The sequence below is a fragment of the Callithrix jacchus genome, chromosome 1, assembly GCF_049354715.1.
Source record: "Callithrix jacchus isolate 240 chromosome 1, calJac240_pri, whole genome shotgun sequence".
NCBI classification, from domain to species: Eukaryota; Metazoa; Chordata; class Mammalia; order Primates; family Cebidae; genus Callithrix; species Callithrix jacchus.
The window spans coordinates 165,080,583-165,102,717 of record NC_133502.1 but is presented as its reverse complement, the minus strand read 5'-3'; the positions used below and the strand labels follow the sequence as shown (position 1 = coordinate 165,102,717).

General features: G+C 42.3%; 1 protein-coding gene and 1 long non-coding RNA gene across 8 annotated transcripts in view; one reads left to right on the top strand and one right to left on the bottom strand.

Moving 5' to 3' along the window:
- Positions 1–22,135, top strand: part of ASTN2 (astrotactin 2) — a 1,016,905-nt gene that overhangs the window by 671,509 nt on the left and 323,261 nt on the right. The window lies entirely within an intron of this gene.
- On the bottom strand, positions 11,659–21,467 carry LOC144582787 (uncharacterized). The gene is made up of 2 exons (XR_013536232.1): positions 16,478–21,467; positions 11,659–13,527 (listed from the first exon to the last, which is right to left on the bottom strand). It is a non-coding gene; the product is annotated as an uncharacterized LOC144582787 (long non-coding RNA).

Genomic DNA, 22,135 nt, shown 5'->3' with positions numbered 1-22,135 from the left:
AACAGAGGTTCTGAGTTCAGTGGAATGTGTCTTACAGTGCACCCTCCAAGCCTGTCTCTGGGTGGCATGCTTAATTAAATCCAAACAGTCGCCCTCGCCTCTCCGAAGCCACCCCTTTCTCCCCTCATAGGGAGACAAGCTCTGGGAGCTAGCAAAGAGCAGCTGAGGCCTGTGTGGCAGGTACCTAGGGTGAGTAGATTGGCAAGCAGGGAAGGGGCAGGTTCCCACTGGGTCAATTCTGCAGGCCCTGTTCTCTCCATCTTCTGAGCATGCACACGTGTGTGTGTGTGTGTGTGTGTGTGTGTGTACATGTAGGATTTTTTTTATGTGTGTGTCTGGGTTTGCGTAACTGTATGTGAGCATAAATGTACGTGTTTATGTGTGTGTGATGTGACTTGTTTATGTTTGTATGATTGTGTATGTATGAATGTGTTTGTGTATTGGACTGTCAATGTGTGTGCTTCTGTGTATGATGTTACTGTGTTTATGTGTATGGATATGAATGCATGTGTTTATGTGTAAGTATGAATGTGTGTGTTTAAGTGTATGTGAATGTGTGTTTATTTGTGTGTATGTGGTTGCTTGTGTTTAAGTGTATGTGAGTGTAAATGTGTGTGTTTATGTATGAGTATAAAGCTATGTGTTCCTGTGTGTGATGTGACTGTGTGTTCAAACATATGTGTATGAATGTGCATGTAAGTGTATGAGTATGAATGTGTGTGCATTAATGTGTATGTGGCTGTGAATGTGTGAGCTTGTGTGTTTAAGTGTATGAGTAAGATGTGACTGTTTAAGTGTATAAGTATGAATGTGTGTATGTGAGAGTGTGAATCTGTGCATTTGTGAATGTAAGTGTGAATGTGGGTGCATTTATGTGTATGTGATTATTAATATGTGTGCTTGTGTGATGTGACTGGGTGTGAATGCATGTGTTTATATGTGAATGTGAATGCATGTGTTTGTGTATGTGTGTGTGCGTTTATGTGTAGTTCCTGTGAATGTGTTTGTATGTGTGAGATGTGACCGTGTTTAAGTGTATGAGTATGAATGTGTATGTTTATGTGTGAGTGTGAATGTGTGTTTGTGTATATGAGTGTGAATTGTGTAAGGGCATGTGTGTGAAGGAATGCCTATATGTAGGTGCATGAGTGTGAATGTGTGTGATGTGACTGTGTAGTTAAGTGTATGTGAGTGTAACTGATGTTCTGTGAATGTGAGATGAGTGTGTGTGTCAGTGCATGTGTGTATTTGTTTGTGTATACCCATTGGGGTAATAGGGCAGAAGTTTGGCCCAGCAGGGTTGTCATCTCTTTGTCATAGTTTTAGGCCATTTGTATAGGATGTCTGACCTATCCCAGTGTCTTTATACTAACTATTACCAGTGACCACAGATGGAGGCTTGCCATGTTTTAGGCTCTGTTTTAAGCACCTCAGATACATTTTCATTTAATATTCAATAGTTATATTGACAGATAATATTAGTACCCTTTTCACTCAGTATTGAAAGAGAAAATTATTTGCCCAAGGCCACATAACCTTTATTCCCTCCCCTAATAAAGTTAGCATTTATTTCTGTAGAAAACTCAAGCAGTATTTCTAAAAATTCACAAGTTAAAAAATTCTGAAGTTCCAAATGCTGGTGATCACCTTCATATTTTAGTGGACTTTCTTCCAAAGGTCACTCTGTGCTTGCAGTCACATATTATATACAGAAATATATAAGGATGGCACAGAATATACTTGTCTTTTTTTTTTTTTTTTTTGAGACAGAGTCTGGCTCTGTTGCCCAGGATGGAGTGCAATGGCGCAATCTCAGCTGGCTCACTGCAAGCAATTCTCCTGCCTCAGCCTCCCAAGTAGCTGGAACTACAGGCACACATCACCAAGCCCAGCTATTATTTTTTTTTTAGTAGAAATGGGGTTTCACGATGTTAGCCAGGATGGTCTTGATCTCCTGACCTCGTGATCTCCCTGCCTCGGCCTCCCAAAGTCCTGGGGTTACAGGTGTGAGCCACTGTGCCTTGCCTTTTTTTTTATTTAATAATACCCCCTAGCTAATTTCCCTTCTAATTTTTAAAGATCAGCTGTATTTTTTAATGCATGCACAGTATTCTATTATCTAGACTTACAATTCATTTAATCAATTACCTATTGATAGACATTTAGATTGTTTCCAGCTTTTAACTATCATAAACTATGTTGCAGTAAGCATCCTTGTAAATACAGCTGTGCACACTTGCCTGCTTGTCTTCTTAGCATAAATCCCAAGCAAAACCTCTTGGGCAAAAGATATGCATATTTAAATGTTAATATCTAATACCACGTAGCCTTAAGAAAGGTCAAACTAGTTTACATTTCAAGTCCCTGATGGCAGTGGCTTCAGAAAAGTACTGAACTAGCCATACTGGAGGTAGATGGTATTGTTGTGGGCAAGGAGTTTTGAATAGCCTGGGGACCTTGGCTGGCCCAAGACTCCAGGGCCAAGAGCTATCTATGCTCTCAGCTGCAGGGTGTCTGGTCGATGAATCAGAGAGAGAAGGAGAACAGGGCTTTGTCTGCAAGGAAAGGTTCATTAGGCTGCTCTGCCATATCGGATGATGCTCTCAGGTAGAATTTGGCCTCTGCTCAGAATGAACCCTCTTGGGCTGAATTTACAGGCTTAATTACCCTACTTCAGCCCATGCTGTTTCAGTCCTCAAATTTGTCATTAGCAGGCATTCTGTAGAGTCATCAGCATTTCACACAGGATCTCTCAAATATAAAGAGGATTGACACAGAGTTAAATGAGGAGGAACCAGAGACAAAAGCTGAAGTGGGTTGAGTATGCAGGCACATGCAGATACAAAGGTACGGTGGGTGGAAGAACTGAGGATTAGACTGATGTCTGCATTAGACCATTATGATTTTTTAAAATTTATACTGCCCTCAACTTCCAATTAAAATAACAAGGACAGTTAAAGTTCTCAGATGTCAGCACTCACATAAAGGAAGGAAAACAATTACATCAGAAACAACTAACGTAAACTCATTGTACTCTGAACTCCTTGAAGACAGGGATTAAGAAAGGGGTCGCAATTCCTGGAAGATGTGGGAAATATTTGAGTAAGTCAGTGAATGAATGACTTTATTAATAGTAGTGAAGTTATCCACAGAAAGAGGTTGAATAGAGAAGTAAATAGATGTGTTTCGAATGTTAGTTTCATCACTGAGTAATGGTCACTGCAAGTTGGGTTTGCTAAGAAAACAGAATCTGAGTTCAACAAGCAGAATGTTTTTTGATTAGTGGCTTTGGGATTGACACTGTGGAAGGAACAGGGCAGAAGGGGGGCCAGAGAGAAGTTCAGCTGCCCTCCAGGCTCAATGACAACTTCAGCCAACCCCATAGGGAGCTCGGGGCTAAAGAGGTCCTTTAACATTGGCTCAAACTGAGCTAAGAGGGTTAGGTCTTGATAGCCCTGCAATAACCAGTCATGGTTGTGGGTCATACCTGGCAGGGGCAGGACCTTAGGTGAGGCTGAGGCAGTCCCCATAAGGGCCAACAGCTAAAAACTGCATGCAAATGCCACACCCAGCATCTGGGACAAGTCCCCCCAACAGGAATCTGGCTGGAGCATCACAGCCTCTGCCACACTAGCTGTATGACCTTGGCCCAGACATGTGATTTCTCTGATCAGCTTTCTTATCCATAAAGTGAAAAAGAAAGACTCAGAGGTTCTGTGCGTGATGTATCCAGAATATTTGGCCCCCAAAGGATCCTTACTCAGTGAAAGCTACCTCCTGTTTCTTTTTCTCTGGGCTTCCTCTGCAGCACTCTTACCCTGCTGGTACTGGAGTTATCTGGTTGTTTCTCTCCCACACCCTCCCACAAGGGCCTAGCTCAGTGCTTTGCATGTTGCAGAAAAAGAAACCATAGCAGAGCTTACTGAGTATCTACTATGAACCAGATGCTGGAATGCAAATTCTCCACCTATCGTCCTGTTCAGTCCTCTCTGTAACGCTGACAGCTGGGCTTTAGCATCCCCACTTTATCCATAAAGAAACAAACTCAGAGAGGTGAAAGACCTTGCCCTATGTCACACAGCCAATCGCTGTGGGAGTTGGGATGAACATCCATGTCTAGCTGATTCCACATCCTTAAACAAACCGAGGCTGTATTTTCTCACAGCACATCATTCTCCATGGGTATTCTCTTGCCTGTTTGCAGGAAGTCTGAGTGATGGGTTTTGCCTGGAAAAGAAGTTTTGGGTATTTGAAGATGATTTTCAGGGGCCCTGAGTGGCTGTGTGAACAGAAGGTGTGCTAATGTCTCCAAATCGCTGCACTCAGGGGGCAGAGTTATACCCACTTCCAAAAAGGAAAAGGAGTATACCTTATATATTTAAGATTGATACTCATAAATGCCGGGGAGAACTAATAGAATGAAATGGCTACCCCTAGCCACATGTGCCCAAAATGGCGAGAATTACTAGTAAGCATCTACTGCAAGCCAAGCGCCATAAACATTACACAGACAGTGGTGAACAATGTTGTCTCAGTCTCTACCTTCACACGGTTTGTAGTCTGGAGGAGAAGACAGCCACTGAATCCATGATTATTGGGTGTCCTCAGAAAAGGAGGAAAATTGGCCCCTTATGAGAGCATCATGGTGCAGTAAAAAGAGAACGGACTTTGGAATAAAGTGGTCATGGAATTGAAGTAATTTTTATTCTGTATCTCACTGGGCAAACAAGCCAATTTCTCTGAGCCTCAGTTTCGTCATCTGTGAAATGGAGAGAAATAACAAATCCCAATGTCATAGGGTTGAAACAATCGAATAAGTCAGTGTGTCTGAAGTAGGGGTGAACAAACTTTCTGAAAAGGCCTCAATAGTGAATATTTTGACCTTTCCAGCCACATGATCTTTGTTGCATGTAATCAGCTCTGCTGTTGCACTGGCAAAACAGGCATAGACAACTCTTGTATGGAAACCGATCCATCCCGCCACCCATTCACTCAGTGTGTTGCGGCTGCATTCCAATAAAACTTACCTATGGACACTAAATTTTGAAGTTTATATAATTTTCACATCACACAAAATATTATTATCCTTTTAATCTTTTTCCAGGCAGTAAAAAAATATAAAAACTATTCTGAACTCATGGTATATACCAAATAGGCAGAGGTCTGGATTTGACCTGCAGCTAATAGTTTGCCAACACCTAATCTACAAAAGTGGGGATCATGACAGGCACTCAGTGGAGAACAGTCTGTATCTACCTTCTTCAAGTTGCTAAGGATTTATGTTTTTCAAAGCACTTGAATGTTAGTTATCCAAATTAGTTCTTCTTGGAGGCCCTGCAAGAAAGGCAAAGGGAAGAATATCTTCCCCATTTCAGAGATGTGGAAACTGAAGCACAGAGATGCAGGGGATTTTCCAAGCTCACAGACAGCAAGTGGCAAAACCAGGACCTTGAGGCTCCAAGTTTGTACTGTATTTCATTTCTGAATATCAACTATAAGAATGAGAGACAGAGTAAAGTAATGACAATATTGCCGCTATAATTAAATAACTGATAACTAATATTTCAACAGTGCCTTAGACCTTGGAGGTCACTTTGACGCAAATTATCTCATTTGTTCTTCACTGAAACTCCACGAAGGAGGAGTTATTAGTAGGCCCTGACTCTCAAGGAGCTATGCAAAGCCACACACCTGTTAAATGGCAAAGCTGCAAGTCCACATCTGCAAATCTTTGCCACCACCCATAGTGTTTCTGAATATTGCATAAGGGACAGGAATCCTCAACAGCCCCCTTGATCGTCTGCATCCTGATTCACTCCAATTCATTCTCCATATAGCAGCCAGAGTGATCGTCTAACATGCAGGTTTCATTAGTTCACTCCCCTGTTCAGAGCTCGTCAGGTCCTCCTCAGTGTGCCCAGGATAAAGTCTAACCTCTTTATCTTGGTGGACACAGTTCCATAACCTGGACTCAAGCCCATCTCTTGAGAGTCTCCCATCACTGTTCCCACCCCCTGCCTTCCCAGCTGTCATCTGTTTCTACAGAGCTGCTTGTAATTCCCTGAGTTACCTGGGATTCCTCATGCCTCCTTGACTTTGCACATGTTGTTCCCTCTACCTGGAATGCTCTTCTAGTTTCTCTGCCTAAACTATACTAATTCATTTTTGACTGATATCAGGAGTCTGCCAACTCCTCCAGGAGTCTTCTTTGAACACTCTTCCTGGGAAAGGCTAAGTGATTCTTCCTACACTGCACTCTTCTCTTGCAAACAGTACCTTCAAGAGCAGACCAGTTCATATGTCTATCTCCTCAACAGCATTATGAGTGCCTACCACCCAGTAGATACTTTATGAATAAGCATTTAATCATTACATGAATGAATGAGCTACTTTAAGACAACAGGAGAAGGGATGTCTCATTTATCTGTGTACTCCAAGAGCCTAGGTTCATGCCTGGGACACAGTAGCATTCAGCAAATGTTTAATGCATTGATGAGTGGAAGGGCAGAGAGATTGATGCAGGTGCAGGTGAATAAATTGATGGTTGATGGACAAAGTGGCAACATGCACAACCACGAATGAACAGCAGATATGAGGGGTAGAGGACAGTTACCTATTCCCCATTGTACCATGCACAGGAGGAGCCAGCCAGAGCTGCCCATTTCCAGCTCCCAGCCACCCTTCGAGCATCTGAGCACATTTCCTCTTCCCTAAATCTGCAGAGAAGCTGCATTTCCCCACCTCCGCGTCCTTCCCTCCTCCCCCAACCCTTGAGAGTAGGTTTGGTGTTCCTACAGATGTTTGTATTCTCTGCAGCTGATGAAAATATTCATTATCTTGTTAGCTGTGGCGGGGAAGGAAGCGCAGATTTGCATTTTCTCAGTTAATCAGGGTGGCACAAGTGGTGCCTGTCACCCAAGCCTGTTCCCTGCCACCCCCACTCCCTTCTGCAAGTGGCAGAGTCAAAGTGGGATTCCTCAGCCTGCAGAGTCTACCTCTCTCCCCTCCCCCTTCCCCTGGCACAATCTAGAAGGAAAAAAAAAGGAACTGACAGCGGAGGCCCAGCCTGCACACACTACCAGGTTTGCTTCCCAAAGATGGTGCCTGAGTGTGTTTCTTCCTTGCTCAGGATCCTCCCATTGTTCCCAAGTCACAATCAGGTCTGAATTGGTCAGCCTGGCTTTCAGGTCTACGGTTAGGGTCTGATGTCAGTGTTAAGCTTTGTATGTCACAAAATATTTTTAAAATTATCAATTCATTTCATTCTAGCAAGTGCACTCAAAGATGGATGTTACCATTTTTCTGGTTTTATGCAAGTGACTTGCCCAATGTTATGTGGCCACCAAGTGTTGGTCCCAGGAAAGCTGCCCCATACTTCTCTGTTCAAAAAATCGTTTTAACACCGAGACACTGATTTGGCTTAGAGGAGGCCTTTCTCCTGGGTGTGGCAAAAGCTGGCACTTTGAGGTTAGCCTGTGCATCACAACCCTGGCAAGGTGGAGAATTTTTGGCAGTCACCTGGGATTTTCTACCTGGACAGGTTGAAAGGTCTGTGTCTATGAAGTGTGTGCACACATATTTGACAATGATAATAATATTTTATTTTTTTGGTAAGCTCCTAAACCTGTCCTTAAGCTCCTAAACCTGTCCTGATAACCCTTCCCCATTTATAGGGAAGCCTCAGTTCTGGCACTCATGTATTTTCTGACTGATAGAGAAACCAGGATCCTGCAGGAGAAAGAACATAACCTACATTAAACAGATATTCAAACACCTGAACCAACGTCCTTCAGTCATCCTCAGTCACTTCAAAAACATGTGCTAAGCAGGTTTATGTGTCAGGTACCATTCTGGATGTTGGTATAATAGCAGTTAACAAGACAGATTAAGGAAGGTCCTTGCCTCATAGAAATAACCTTCTGGGAAGAGATGGGGATGGGGCAGCAGCAGAGAGAAAATCAACATGTATTTCCAGTGGTAGTAAGTGATATAAAGAAAAACGAAGCAGAGTAAGGAATTGGAAAGTTTTGTTTTGTGCACAATGATCATGGCAGGCTTCTTGGAGGAGGTGACAATTAAGCAGAGGCCTGGATGAAGTGAAAGGGCCATCAGTATAAGCAGAAAGAAATAAAATAGCAGACAGAGGGAATGGCATATTTCTCACTAGCCAAGTCAGTGACCCAGAAGAGAAGAGCATGGTGGTGAAAACAGGCACTGGCAGCAGCAAAACCCAGGTTCTGTTATCATTATTGTTCCTTAGGAGCTGTGTGATCATAGGCAGATCCCTCCACCTTGCTAAGCCTCACAGCCCTCATTGGTAAATTGCAAACAATCAGTTATGTGTGTTGTGAGACTTAAGGTAGAAAGTGTATACAGCTCAGTGCCCCTCAGTAAATTATCTGCTTTTTCTCTATAGGGCTAAAAGTCTAGGAAATCATTTCTCATACATGCTTTTCTTCCACATGCTTCAGTCCTCCATTTATCCAGCACAAACTGGGCCCATACCACATGGTAGAGTCTATGATAGATAACTAAGAACATCATGGGGCAGGCGTGGTAGGTCAGGCCTAGAATTTCAGCCCCTTAGGAGGCTGAGGTGGGGATATCAGCTATAGCCCAGGAGTTCAAGACAAGCCTGGGCAACATGGGGAGACCTTGTCTCTATAAAGGAATTTAAAAATTAGCATGGCGTGGCAGCGTGCTCCTGTAGTCCCAGTTAGTTGGGAGGCTGAGGCAGGAGGAATGCTTGAGCCCAGAAGTTTGAGGTTACAGTGAGCCATGATAGCACCACTGCACTCCAGCCTATGTGACAGAGCTAGATTCTGTCTCAAAAAGAAAAAATAAAAAGAACATGGTGACTTATTTATTCAACATGTGTTTGTATCCAGACACTACACTAGACAGCCCTGGGAATGCAGAGATGAGTAAGACAGACACTTGTCCTGGTCCCATGAAACACCTGCCCCGGTGTTCTGGGGCTTGAAGTTCTGCTGCCCTCAAGCTCTTCCTTGATCCAAGAGAAAGCTCCGGGGCCACAGCTGCCAATATAGTACCTGTGTGTGAACTGAAAAAAGGAGACACTTCCCTGTATAGGCACAGAGCTTGGCTTGCAGAACAGGGATGAATTTCTGCCTCCATTTGCCCTCTCAGCCACTGCACAATCTACAGAACTATGTTGGGGAGCATCAGAGAGCTCCTAATGGATAAGATTCTTCTGTCAATAATGTCCAAAATAACCCTGGACCTTACTTCTTAGCCTGTATGTCCTCCAAAGAGGGAAAGGGGCATTTGTTTCCTCGATCATACCAGTGACCCTGAGAGCTGGCACATGTCTGTCCTGTGAGCCCTGGCACTCTCCTGGCACAGCAAGCCCATACTGCTCAGGAAGTAGCAGTGCGAACTGAGAGAAGGAGCTCCAAGTTACAATGCTGGATACACCACAAATGGCTAGTCTACGGGCAAGGCCATTTTCTTTGCTAGCAGTGAGTTCCCCATTTTCTGTTATTCACAACAGCAGCAGCAATATTGAGTTCTTACTATAGTCCAGGCACCCCTCTAAAAGTTCTATATGCTATTTGAATTCCCAAACAATCCAATAAAGCAGGTGATTTTATTGGCCTCATTTTACAGGGGAGGAAACTGAGGCACAATGGAGGAACTGAACTAAATTTTGATCCCTCAGGCTTCTTCTAGTAATGACATTCAGTTTCTGTTCAATCTGCTACTCATTCATTCATTCATTCGACAAATTTTTATCAAACACCTGTCACTATATCAAGACCTGTGATAGGCATTCTATGTACTTTATCTCATTTAATTCTTAACAAATGGTAGCATATAACTTTCTTATGCTCTTCATTCTCCCAAGGAGAAACCAAAGGCTCAGAAGATGATTGGTCTCATCCACTGGACCAGACATCGTTGCTGAACGCCTTCTATGTTTCAGGCCCTGCCCTGTGTGCTGGGGAGATGATGATATGTGCTGGGAAGATAAATATTCTGTGGAGAAACTAATGATAGAATTTGCAGGGCAGTGGGTGATAAGACAATGAGCCCTACATTCTGCTGTGCAAGGGAGTTGGCCTTTTTCTGAGGATGCTTGTCAAAATACACAGATGGGGGCCCTTGTGACTTTGTGTCCCACCATGAAATTCTTTACTAATATGTCTTCATAAACACCAGAAGAAAGACTTCATCATCTGCTGGTCAAACGACTCTATCCTCCATTTCTCAAACTCTCAGCCACCCACATATCTCACTCTCTGAGCCATGGGCATGTTCTATGACACCCATGCCCACCATGATCCCAGTGGGCCAGGAACTCCTCATGTCTTCGGTAATTAAGTTCACGCATGCCAAAAAGAAAAATGCTTCACAGATGCAGTCGCAAATTTTAGCTAATTAACCATATGGTCTGGATTGCTGACAGAGCGGGAAGGCACTCCGGGTAAGTGCTGGTTTCCTGGTTTCCTGCGGGAAAGGAGAACTTAGGTGTGTTGCCACATTCTTCAACACAAGGGCATGGAGACTCAGAACTTCGCACCACCTGTTTGGACTCCTCCTATCTGTTTCCTCACTGGGAGCTGCCCCGAGGAAAGGAGTCCTCAAAAGAGGGAAGGAAAGGGTACTGGCCTGTGGACAGAAAACACTTTTCCTATCTCAGCAGGAGCCGTAGGCGGAAGCTCTCTATTTCAGGGTGGAGGATTTGGAGAGACAGGCCTAGCAAGTGAGACACAGTGTGGCATAATAGACAGCTCATTGGAAACCTGGGCTTTCATCACAGAGTTGTCACTTATTAGCTCCGCGACCTTGGGTACTTCACTTTGCCTTTCTGAATTTAAGCCATGCAGATTCCCTTAGTGCAAAATAGCAGTACTGAAGTCACCGATGACCGTGTGTGTGTGTGTGTGTGTGCGCACACGTGCATGTGTGTGTGTGTTTTCTGAGCATCTTATAGATAACTGGAGATAACAAGGAATGAGAGAGGGAAGTAACAGGGACAGAGGCCGAATTGAGCTGACTTTCTAGCTGCTGCTAGAAGAAGGCTGACTAGTGGAAGGGAATTGGGGGTAGGGTTTAGAATAAATATTTATTGGTATAAATTCACTGAATGGGTGCCAGAGCTAAGCCCCGAGCCATGGGTTTGCAAGTTCTCTTGGTGGCTTTGGGAAATGGAAATCTGTTAGACTCAGAATGACTGGAGAGCTCCAAACAATGACAGAAATCATTAATGTTACTTACTGAGAATATTAATAACTTTATTCCAGAAAGTGTGTGCTTTGTGTTACTTATATCCTTTAAAATTCTCACAGCAACTTTAAAACGTTGAAAATTTGATCCACATTTACTGATGAGGAAATTTAGGTTTAGATAGGTTCTGTAATAGGCCTGAGATCATGAGCTCTGGCATCTGTTAAGACTAAGTTTGAGTCCCTAGAGCTTGTGCTCTGCAGATTTCCTAGCAATGTAGCTTAAATCAGCATGCTGCTCTCATTTGAACAGGACAGTGGTTAAGTGGCTGTCCGATGCCTGCTTCGAAGTTGGGTGGCTGTGGAGGAGGAGGGTCTGGAAATCAGGCTAAGCCTCAAACAAGATTTATCTGAAAAAGTACATGCATTAGTTTTACATGGCTACTGTAACAAATTACTGGAGACTTCGTGATTTAAAAAACACACATTTATTCTCTCACAACTCGGGAGGCGACAATCAAACTGAGTCTTATAGGGTTACTATCAGGTGTTAGGATGACTTTTTTCTGGAGGCTCCCAGGGAAAAGCCATTACTTGTCTCTCTCAACTGTCAACATTCCTTGGCTTGTGGCCACATCACACCAGTCTCCTTTCCATGTTTACCTAATCTTCCATCTCTTCTATACTCAGATATTCATGTTTCCCACTTATAGGGATATACGTGATGGTGCTTAGGGCCCACCCAGATAATACATTTTAAATGGGGAGAGCTATTTAAAAAGATTTGATAAAATGCAGATAGAAAGTTAGACTGGTGTGGATTGTTTCTCTGCAAAGTCCCTTTTGCCCCATAAGATATATTAACTTCCCATAGCAGTCACAACAAAATGCTACCAACTGTAAGGGTTAAACAAAAGAAATGTATTATTTTTTTTTTCACAGTTCTGGAGACTAAAAGTCCAAGATCAAGACATCAGCAGGGCTGGTCTCGTCCAAGACCCCACGCCTTGGCTTGCAGATGGCTGCCTTTTCTCTGTGTGATCACCTGGTCTTTCCTCTGTGTGTTCACGTTCCTGCTGTCAATATGTCCAATTTTCCTCTTCTTAAAAGGGTACCAGTAAGATTGGATTAGGATCCATCTTGATGGCCTCATTTTAATTCAGTTACCTTTTTAAAGACCCTGTCTCTGGATACAGACACATTCTATGCTTCTCAAGGAGGGAGTTACTCTGAAAACTTGAGTACATGAGGATTTTCTTTTTGCAGGGGAGAGGGGATAATTCAGCTCATAACATAAGGTGCCATTCACAGGTTTCAGGAATTCGAACCTGAATATTTTTGAAGGTCATTATTTAGCCTACAATGGTATTTTTCATTTAAATGGATCCAAAGGAGCCCAGGTCCTAGCTGGGGCACCCAGATCTGGTATTGAAACTAAAAATCAGAAGCAGGAGTTGGTGGCGGGGGCATGAGCAGGTCGGTACCAAGAGGTCCAGGAGCAGGATGGGTTTGAGTGAAGAAAACTGGTTCAGAATGAAGACTGTGAGTGATGAATACATGTCCAAGTCCTACTCTGATGTGCTATTGCTAGATCAGAAGCTGTGGCCTGGTGGGTTACAGGAATAGCAAGGGAAGAGAAGTTGATTTTTCCCATAATAATCTTGTGATTTTTATTGTGTCAAAGTTCACACTTGTTGGAGAGGTTAGACTATGCAATTGTTCCTCCCAGAATGATGTGGTTGTAAGGACTCTAGCATTTTTATTTTATTTTTTTAGGCAATTGGACCAAACAACTCCGAAACACACTAGTCAGCTCAAAAATCTACAACAGGGATTGGCAAACTTTTTCTGTAAAAGGCCAAATTGTCACACTTTCAACTCTGTGGCACATGGGCTCGCCCACAACTACTCAATTCTGCCAGTGTAATACCCAAGGAACCATAAACAGTGCAAAAAACAAATGGGTGTGGCTGCGTTCCAATGCAAGATTATTTACAAAAATAGGTGGACATTGGATTGCCTAGAGAGGTATAGTTTGCTGACTCTCACTTTGTAACAATAGAATTTAGTGCAAAAGCCAGGTGCGGTGGTTCATGCCTGTAATCCCAGCACTCTGGGAGGCCAAGGTGGACGGATAATGAAGTAAAGAGATTGAGACCATCCTGGCCAACACGGTGAAACCGCGTTTCTACTAAAAATACAAAAATTAGCATGCGTCTGAAGTCCCAGATACTTGAGAGGCTGAGGCAGGAGAATCACTTGAACCCAGAAGGCGGAGGTTGCAGTGAGCCGAGATCACACCCCTGTACTTCAGCCCAGCAACGGAGTGAAACTCCACCTTAAAAAAAAAAAAAAAAAGAATTTACTACAAAAAATATCTAGACTATGCATATTACTTTTATACATTTTATTTTTAAGGAAGTTTGAGGTTTATAGAAAAATTAAACAGAAAGTACAGAGTTTCATATATCATCTCCACTTTTCCTCCCAGTTTCTCCTCTTATTATTCACCTTGCATTAATGTTGTAAAATGTATACCAATGATAAGCCAATATTGATTCAATATTAGTTACTAAAGTTCACAGTTAACCTTTTGTGTTATATAGTTCTATGGGTTTAAACAAATGCATAATCTCGTGTATCTACCATGACGGTGTCATATGGAATATGTGGAAGACTTTCACTCCCCTAAAAATCCCCCATGCTCCCCTTGTTCCTCTTTCTGTCTCTCCCCCTGAACTCCTGGCAACCACTGATCTTTTCACTGTCTTTATATCTTTGCCTTTTCCACTATGTCATGTCACATAGTTGGAATCATGCAGTATGAAGCCCTTTCAGACTGGCTCCTTTCCTGTAGCAGTGTGCATTTAAGATTCCTCCCTGTCTTGTTGTGTCTAGAGCTGAGTTTTTTTTAATTGAGGAATAATATTTCATTATATGGATGCTTCTTTATTCAGCCACCTATTAAAGGACATCTAGGTTGCTTCCAAGTTTTGGCAAATATGAATAAGTTCACATAAACATGTGCAGAGTTTTGTGTGGACATGTTTTAAACTCATTTGGGTAAATATTAAGGAATGCATGCAATTGCTGAATTTTGTGTTGAGACTGTTTAGCTTTGTAAGAAACTGCCAAACGATTCTCCAAAGTGGCTGTACCATTTTGCATTCCCACCAGCAATGAACTCTTTCTGTTTCTCCACATCTTTGCCAGCATTTGTTGTTTTTAACATTTTGGATTTTAGCTATTCCAATAGTTATATAGTGGTGTTTCATTGTCATTTACTTTGCAATTCCAGAATGACATGGGATGATGTGTGTACATTCATATGCTCATTTGCCATCTGTATGTTTTCTTTGCTGAGGTGTCTGTTCAGCTCTTTTGCTCATTTTTAATGGCACTATTTGTTTTCTTGTTGAATTTTAAGTATTCTTTGTTTATTTTGATATCCTTTAGCAGATGTATGTTTTGCAAATATTCCCAGTCTATAGCATGTCTTTTCATTCTCTTAACAGTGTCTTTCACAGAGCAGAAGTTTTCATTTTAATAAAGTCCAACTACCAACTTTATTTTCATGGATCATGTATCTGGTATTATATCTAAAAACACATTATCAAAGCCAAGGTTACCAAAATTTTCTCCTGTATTATCTTCCAGAGGTTTTGTAGCTTTTTTATATTTAGACTTTCAGTAATTTTGAGTTATTTTATTTATTTTTTAAAGTGTAGGATCTATATCTAGATTTTTGTCTTTCTTCCTTTCTTCCTTCCTTCCTTCTTCTTTTCTTTTTACTTTCTTTTTTACATGGATGTTTATCTGTTTCAGCACCATTGGTCAAAAAGACTACTTTTTCTCCATTGAATTGTCTTTGCTTCTATGTTAAAGATCAGTTGACTAGATTTGTGTGGGTCTATTTATCCTATTCTCTTCCACTGATCTTTTTGTCTGTCATTTCCCCAGTATCATACTGTCTTGATTACTCTAGCTTTATAGTAGGTCTTAAAGTCAGGTAGTGACAGTCCTCTGGGCTTTGTTTTACTTCTTCAGCATTGTCTTGGCTATTCTAGGTCTTTTGCCTTTTCATATAAACTTTAAAATCAGTTTGTCAAGCCTACAAAATAACTTACTAGGATTTAATGTGGATTGCATTGAATCTATAGATCAAGTTGGAAAGAACTGACATATTAACAATATTGAACATGAACATGGAATCTCCTTTTATTTATTTCAGTCTTTTATTTCCTTCATCAGAGTTTTGTAGTCTTCCTTATATAGATCTTCTATGTATTTTGTTAGATTTATACCCAAGTATTTTATTTTTTGGCACTAATGTAAATGATGTTTTGTTTTTAATTTCAAATTTCAATTGTTAACTGCTAGCATATGGAAAGCAATAGACTTCTGTATGTGACTTTGTATCCTGCAAGCTTGTCATAATCACTTACTAATTCCAGTGGTATTTTGTTGTTGGTTGTCTGGGATTTCCTACTGCATATTATTTTTTTAAACCTAAACCACATTTCTAATGATAATAACAGTAACAATAGTTAACACTCATGGAGCACTCAGGGTGATGTGCCAGGTGCCATGCTGCATGCATTTTCTTGTTAATTCCACAACAATTCAGCAACACTGCTACTGTTATTTTGTCCCCTTTATGAATCGGGAGACTGAAACTTAGTAAGAAATGCTAATTTGTCCACACTTGAAAGAGTGGAGGCAGAGCTCTGTGAATTTCTCACTAGGAAATAAATAACCATGATAACAGTAACTACCTCACAGACAAATATATACATAGGCTGTTTATAGTTTTTGTCCCTTTTACTACCCCATGAACCACACAGACTATTTATATGCATCATCCCTTTTAATCCTCATAATTGAGTTTATAAAAGTAGGTACTATTATGATCCTTTTTTACAAATGAGGTAACTGAGGCTCCTGAAATTAAACAACTTGCTTAGGATAGCACATCTAATAAGAGATGCAGTCTATGGCCCTCTCTCAATGAGTAGAGTAGGGTTATTACAGACAAGCCTGAGGCTCAGCAAGATTGTGTGATTGCATATGGCAACATAATCAATATCTAAGAAGATGGGAAGCTGGATCCAGGTTCTTATTAACTGGATTCAATTACATTTCTATGTCAAATTTTGAAAATAACAAAAATTGTGTTCATTAATTGGATTTTTATTTTTCTAGGCCCTTTTAAAGTTTTGTTATCTTTTTGTGTTAAGGAGCACTTAAAAATAATTTCCAACTGTCCTGTATCAGTATATACACCTTACCTTTGTTATGAAGCAAACTGGCTAATGTCCACACTAGCTGGGTACTGCTTATGGCTCCAACTTATGACAGGACTGTTGGAATTGAACAGGAAGGAATGTGTGAGATGGTCAGGGCTCCGCTTTAATGCAGTGCTGCAGAAAGCACATGTGAATATTACTGCCTTTCTATTGCCTTCGGGTGTTTTCTTTCTCCATTGCTAATGACTAATAAAAAAGAAAGCAAGAAAGAGGAGAGAGAGAGAGAAAGAAAGCAATTGCTATTAGATTTTCTTCTACCACAGCAGGTTTCTCATTTTGCAAAGCTCATTAGAGGTGGCTATATGGAAGGACTTCCAAGGTGCCCCAGGGAGAGCGGGAAAGACGAAAAGGAAGAAGAAACTTACAGAAAACGTGACCCCAGCCACAAATTCACACCAGAACCAGCTGTATTTATGCGGCATGTACTGATTCCAAAGCCCATGTATGGCTTGGTTTTAAATGATAACATTCTTTCTTTCTAACTACTACAAGGAATGAAGTAACAAATGAATCGATGCTGTGTGGTCAGTTACAATGTGGCTTTAGTTTTTTTCTATCTTTTGCTTTAAGGGTTTTTAAATATTATTTATTCTTTACTTTGCTCTCCAGTGTACTGAAGGCTGAATTCTACAAATTTCTAATGGGGTACAAAGTATGAACCCGGTACTTTGTTAGGAGCTGCAGAAGGAGAGATAAAACACAGTTAGTGTGTTAGACTATTTGTATTGCTATAAAGAAATACTGTTTACAATAGCAAAGACCTGGAATCAACCCAAATGCCCATCAATGATAGACTGGACAGGGAAAATGTGTCACATATACACCATGGAATATTATGCAGCAATCAAAAATGATGAGTTCGTGTCCTTTGTAGGGACATGGATGAACCTGGAAAACATCATTCTCAGCAAACTGACACAAGAACAGAAAATGAAATACCGCATGTTCTCACTCATAGGTGGGTGATGAACAATGAGAACACATGGACACAGGGAGGAAAGCACTATACACTGGGGTCTAGTTGGGGGAATAGGGGAGGGATAGCGGCGGGGGAGTTGGGGAGAGATAGCATGGGGAGAAATACCAGATATGTGTGAAGGGGAGGAAGGCAGCAAATCATACTGCCATGTGTGTACCTATGCAACTCTCTTGCACGTTCTTCACATGTACCCCCAAACCTAAAATGCAATAAAAAAATAAACAAAATAAAATAAAGTAAAGAGATACCTGAGGCTGGGTAATTTCTAAAGAAAGGAGGTTTAATTAGTTTATGGTTCTGCAGGCTGTGCAAACATGGCTGCAGCCTCTGCTATTGGGAAGGGCCTCAGGAAGCTTACAAGCATGTTGGAAGATTAGGGAAGATGGGCACACCACATAGCAAGAGTGAAAGCAAGAGAGAGAAGGGGAGGTGCCACACTCTCTTAAACAGCCAGGTCTTGTGTGAACTAACTGAAAGTGAACTCACTTGTCACCAACAGGATGGTGCTCAACCATCCATGGGGATCCACCCCGAGATTCAATCACCTCCACCAGGCTTCACCTCCAACACTGGGGATTGTATTTCAACATGGGATTTGGAGGGGATAAATATCCAAACCATATCAGTTAGTTCCTGCCCCCAAAAGTAGGGAAATCGACACACCATGGCAGTTTCAGGGCATGCTGTGATAGGAAGAGAGATGTTCAACTTATGGTGCTAAGAGCATTGCTTATAGCCTTAAAAACTCCACCAGAGGTTGTGGGTAAGTTCTGTAGTTCGGAAGGAATCAGATTTACCAGTGAGAGAAAAAAAGATTCCCATGATATAAAGAAAAGAACCCCAAATTGGTGGCCATATGTCTGGTGTTCTCATTATAGCCCTCTTGTGTGGCTTGGACACACAGTGCATGCTGTCAGGGCAGGAGGAGGAAAAAAGGGTTTGAGGGCCATTTGCATCCTTCTTACGCCTAATCACAACAAGCTTTTTGAGTGTGTTAAATTAAAATGTGCTAGAGTGGTGCATTTTACAGCAGCGATAGCTACCATTTATTGAGAGCCTGCTATTTTCAGGCCTTCTGCTAAGCAATTCATTTTATGGGCTCTTTTCATCTTTACAGCAAGTATGTGAGGCAAGGATGATTATTATTTCCATTTTTCTGATGAGGAAATGAAGGCCCAGGAAAGGTTCCATCTTCTTCCCAACCAGTGCTAAACAGGGGATGGGAAGTGGACCGGGATGCAAAGCCGGGTATGTGACTGGAAAGACTACTTCCAAATGGTGAGAGAGAAGACACAAGGTGCCCGTGAAAATCAACCTTCCCATCTTGAGAACTTTTTCTCAATCCTTTGAACTGGAGCCATTTGGGGATACTTGTGTTATTCAAATCAATGACCTCAGGGCTTAAACATTCCCTGGAGATGAGAAGTGACTGGCTCAAGATCACACAGCAAGTTATTGGCACAGCTTCATAAAACGTGGGCATCCTGGCCCCCCGTCCAGGGCAGGACCAGGTGCATGAGGAATGATGATAACGTGCACTAGGTTTGGGGGAGTCAGTCGCCTTCACCCTTGGACTCATCTGGCAAATGCTTTTGTGTACCTACTCTGTGTCTGCTCTTATTCTAGACCCATGAGATACCCATGATGTGAATGGAGTCCAGGCCCTGCCCCTGAGGAGGGTGTAGTGAAATGGTATGGGATAGAGGATTCCTAAGAACAGAAAATGCTCTCAACACTAGAATATAATTATCCTAATTGAACTGGAAACATATCTAAAGTTACAGGGATATGGGCTTCTGCCCTTGGCTGTGATAAAATAAGCAGCTAGACCCCTCGGGGATTGAGGGAGATAATATGCATCCTGGGCTGGGGCTGGAGCTGGAGTGGGAGGGCTGGACTAAGAGGTGCTCCCCCATGGAGGAGCTCAGCTGCCACTTTGAACCAGGGACTTATTCACCCAGGCCCTGCAGATCTGTTAAGGAATTAGGTTTGAATTTGTGTTTAGCTTCTGGGGCAAGGCTAATCTTCCTCTCTGAATCTCATTTATAGCATCTGGAAAACAGACCTAATGGTAATACTTCATCAGAAAAATGCCTAGTAATGCTGACTTTTCTCCAGCCACACCTCTAAAGTTTTATGCCAAGGTGTGAGGACCTTTGATTCTCTTCCTTGAGTAGTGGAGGGGAAAGTTCTGGAAGAAGCCCTGGTGACAGAGCTCAGCTTGTTCTCAGTGTTGTGACAGGACAAGGAATCCCAGTGCTAATAAACACAGGCAAGGAGATGGAGGGTGAAGTGGCCGAGGAGAAGATAATGTTTCTCTAGCCTGCAATTTCTTTCAATTTCAGCGATCGCAATTACCAGGGCAAGAGTTAGTAACAGCCATGACTGGAATGCTTAAGTGAGTTTGGTGGCACTGGTGGAAATTGTTTTGCATTTAAAGAGGGAAAACGTGTGCTTTGTGTAACCCAGGCTTCACTCTGACTCTGTGTAAGCAGGTATATGTGGTGTGTGTGTGTGTGTGTGTGTGTGTGTGTGTGTGTGTGTGTTTGTGCGCACGCATGCGCGCACACAGGCACACTCATGCATACCTGTGTATAAATGAGGGCAGGCAGGAAAGAGGAAGAAGACAAGTATGACAGTGGTTGGAGAAACAGGTGGTGAGTGGAGGCAGATGGCCCTGATTCTATTGTACGTGACTCCAGGAAAGTGATTCTCACCCGTCCGAGCCTCAGTTCCCTCACCTCTGTCAGGGAGGTAATAATACCTAGCTCACAAGATTGTTGAGAAGGTTGGAAGCAAAGCCTGCAGGGAACCTAACACACAGTATACATTTAACAAAGGGCATCGATCTAAGACATTCAGCCAGCATTGGCATTTACAAGTCAACCTTTACGCTTCAGGATTTCATTTGGGGCAAAATTAAACATTTACTAGCATATTTTTGCATAGTGTTTAAGAACGTAAAGCTAGATTGTTCAAAGCTCACCTTATAAGTTCTGTGCATTTTTCTTTTTTTATGTCTCTGCTCCCTCACTTAAAAAAGTAGAACAAGAGTACTTACCTTGCATGGTCGTTGTGCATGTGAAATGAGATCATATATGCTAAGCCCTTAGAATAATATGTAGCACACTGTAAACAATGAACAGATATTAGCTTTAAAAATGATACTTGTTATTCTGTGAGCTAGATATCTAGGGAAGAGAGGGAGGGATGGCAAGGGAGGCAGAGATGAATAAGGCAGTGACTATGGCCCAGGGGAGGGAGATTGCAGTACCACGGCTGAGTGGATTGCCTCCCCTACATTGCCATTCAGCTAAGAGACATTCAGCAATGTATTGAATAAGCACTTCTTGAGCCCATAGTGCATGCATCAGACGCTGCCTTAGGGCTGGGTGTGCAGCAGTGAATAAGAGAGACATAGTTCTTGCTCTCAAGTGCTCATGGTCCAATGATGGAGACAGAGGGTGACCGGGAACAACAGTCCGGTGTGAAAATGCCAGCATAGCAGCAGAACAGGTGTTGCACAAACATGAAGAAGGAACATTTAACTTCCAAAGGAAAGGAGGAGCGTTAACAAAGTCCTCCTGGGGGAAAAAGAAAACTAAAAAACAAAACAAAACAAAAACCTAGAATGTGGCAGGCAGAATAATGGCCCTCCGAGATGTCCATGTCTCAATCCCCGGAACCCATGAATAAGTTATCTTACGTAGCAAAGAAAACATTCAAAGTGCAGGTGGAATAGGGTTGCCAGTCAGCTCATCTGGATTAACACAGTGGCCCGGATGAAATCAAAAGGATCTTTAAAGAGGAAGAGAGAGGCAGAGGACAGAATGAGTAAGAGTGTGTGATGTGAAAAGGACTCGATTTGCCTTGGCTGGCTTTCAAGATGGAGGAAAGGGGCCATGAGCCGTATAGACAGCCTTAAGAAGTGGGTAAAAGGCAAAGAAGTCAACTCTGCCCGAGAGCCTCCAGAAAGAATCACGTCTGCTCACACCTAGATGTTAGCCCAGAATCCCATGTCAGACTTCTGACCTACAGAACTATAAAATCAATTAATGTTTTGAGCCACTAACTTTGTGGGGATGCATTCCGGCTACAATAGAATGCTAACATGTGGAGCTAATGACATATTTGCGTTAGAATCATCATTTCAGAAAACCGTTCTGGCTGCAAGATAGTAAAGGCATCTTGGAGGGGGCAAGGCTGAATTCAGAAAGCACAGTTAACAGGTCGTTGTAATACTCCCTCTGAGAGGGGATGGTGGCCTAAAGAACAAACAGCTATTAGGGGCTGTGTCTGCACCAAACCCAGGAATCAGACTGTGGGAAGGAGGAGGGCTCTGAGGGAAACTAGTTACATAGATCCTTGCAACACTGAACATTGAATCTGAGATGGGGAACACGTGCAGAGAACAATTCCGCCTAGCAGAGGTGGTGACCTTGAGATCAGAGCCAAAGTCAAGTGCTGCAGAAACAGAAGGACATTACTTCCAAAGAAGGGACTCAGTGACAGCTTCCTGAAGGAGATGATACCATGAGGTCTGTCTGGGAAGTCCACAAGAGAGCTCAGAGGAGGTGGCAAAGAAGAAACAAATACAGCCCCTCCCTGGAAGAAGTTCACAGTTTAGAGAGGGTGTCAGGCAGGTAGAGAGGTCACTTTTA